Here is a 2,497-nt window from a genome sequence, read left to right on the forward strand (position 1 = left end):
GGGCAGGGCCCACAGTCACTCGTGGTAGGTGCTCTTAGAGAAAGGTTTGTAACCCCAAACCACCACATTTATAAAGTGAGGTGAACACAGCAGAGCATGGTGTCCATCCCAAGGATGAGAACTGAAAGAAAGAACTACATCAGCTCTGCCGAGGGGAAGAGCGAGCACCGGTTCTTTCACAGCAGCGCTGGGAGAGCTAGACGCGTGCTCACCACACCCGCCCTCCCAGCCCCTGAAGCTCCCTACCCACGGACAAAAGAACCCTCCCAGACCCCACAAGAGTCCCTTTGCTCCTGTGCAACCCACACAACTTAGCTTTTTGATCCTCCATCACCAGTTGGAGGTGACAGTCAGACGCAGAGTCGCAGGTACCCTGGCTGGGGGATGGCACTCTCCAAATGCCACCTTGCACCAGCACCAGCTTGTATGACAGCTTCTTTGCATCTGAAAGCCAAGCCCGTTTATCTTTGCACCTCCACACCACCGCAAATGTAACAGAAAAAGTAGGGATGCAGTAAACATCATGTCAGTGCATCCTGGCAAAAGTGAGCTTTCTACTAGACTCTGATACTGGCCAAAGGTCTTTACAGGCAAGAGTCAATCCAGAGGGTTGCAGGCAGGTACTCACTGTGAAGCAGGCTGGTGGGAAAGGCAGACACAAAGGCGGCATGTGCCTGGGAGAAATGTTTTTAAAAAATGTGCTGTGTCGACCAGATAAACTCAAGGCAAACCCAGCCTCCATGTGCAGCCCCAAGGCCCTCCCTGCCTGTAAGAGATGCCCTGCCTCATCGGCCTGTCTCATGTGGCCTTCTCACCCCCTTCAAGCCCATCCCGCACCCCTGGCCCCTTCCTCTCCACCTCCAGGACCCTCCCCACCTATCCCACACTCCTGTTCCTCCTTCAGGTCTCAGCTTAGATGTCACTTCCTCTCCTCCTGCCCAGCCTAAGTTAAGCCACCCTTTACAAACTCACAACACCTAACCAGAGTCAAGACCCACAGACCTGATAGCAACGCTCACTGCCGGGCTGTGTCACTACATGCTGACCGTCTGTTTCCCGTGATGCACTGCAAGGTCCCAATGGCAGGAACTGCACCTGGTTATTCCTTGTGTCATGCTGCCCTAGATGTCGTGGTCATTAACACTGGCTGAATGAGTGAGTCACACGTGCTCCAAGCAGTACTCAGGATCCCTGAGATACTTGGTTTTCCACATACGATGTATACGTATGATTATGTCATACCTGGAACACAGCCTGGGAAGCACTTGGCAAGTGGAAATCAGACCAGAGGTCAGCACCCAACAGCACAGATCCCACAGGTCTGAGCATTATCTGACGCTCCCAATTACTCAACACAAAGCGTGAGTTATTTCAGCTCTGTGTAGTCACAGCACTATCCAGAAAAACTAACCTTTACTGATTGCTCAATTTGTGCCAGACAATGAGCTCAGCACCGCATGAATTAAAACTCAGTCAGTCCCACACCACCGTGAGGTTCCAGATGAGGGCACCTCCCAGGCCACACAGCAAGGAAGGGGCCGTCCTGCCTGGCCATCATGTCCACTGCTCTCAGGAGGACACATATGGGAGAAGACTGGTTCCTGCGCTTCTCTGATCAGCCAGCCAGGTAGAAATGAGAAAACCACTGACACAATCCATCCGATGCAGTGAAGATGAGGAGATGGAAGCTTCCTGACTCTCTCCACACCCAAGTCTGATAGGAACTGTGTCAGGAGGCTGGATGACTTCAAAGCCCTCAGAAAAAGCACTTGTGCCCAAAGAAGGTGTCTAACAAAATCTGGGGCCTTGTTTCAACTCAGAAAAAATGTTCTACGCCAAGGATTCTTCTCTTGTTGAGAGAAACACAAACAAGATTTGTCAATATCCAGATTTAAAGGTGAAGAGACCCGTAACCACAGGTTTCTCAACCTAACTCAGTAGCGGACTTCCCGAGTGAAGGGACACTCCACCACGTGTCAGAGGACTCTTCGCTTCAAAGCCCTCAGAAAAAGCACTTGTGCCCAAAGAAGGTGTCTAACAAAATCTGGGGCCTTGTTTCAACTCAGAAAAAATGTCCTACGCCAAGGATTCTTCTCTTGTTGAGAGAAACACAAACAAGATTTGTCAATATCCAGATTTAAAGGTGAAGAGACCCGTAACCACAGGTTTCTCAACCTAACTCAGTAGCGGACTTCCCGAGTGAAGGGACACTCCACCACGTGTCAGAGGACTCTTCCACCTACTGCACATTCTGAGCCACTGACGTAAAAACCTTCCCTCGTCAAACTAACCCGCCCTAGCCCGGTCTTAGTGAGCGGCCGGGGCCACGCACACCAGGACCCCGTCCTCTCAGTCAGTCCACACCAGCTCTCCTGCAACAACACAGTAATGCTGTGAAACCCAACAGATGACCCTCAGAAGGACAGAATTCAGAGTGGGAAGGGCTCATCGAGGTTCTCTGCTCCATCTTCTCATTTACAAATGAAGACACTGAGGC

This window comes from Galeopterus variegatus, unplaced genomic scaffold, assembly GCF_000696425.1.
Source record: "Galeopterus variegatus unplaced genomic scaffold, G_variegatus-3.0.2 Scaffold5053, whole genome shotgun sequence".
Lineage (NCBI taxonomy): Eukaryota > Metazoa > Chordata > Mammalia > Dermoptera > Cynocephalidae > Galeopterus > Galeopterus variegatus.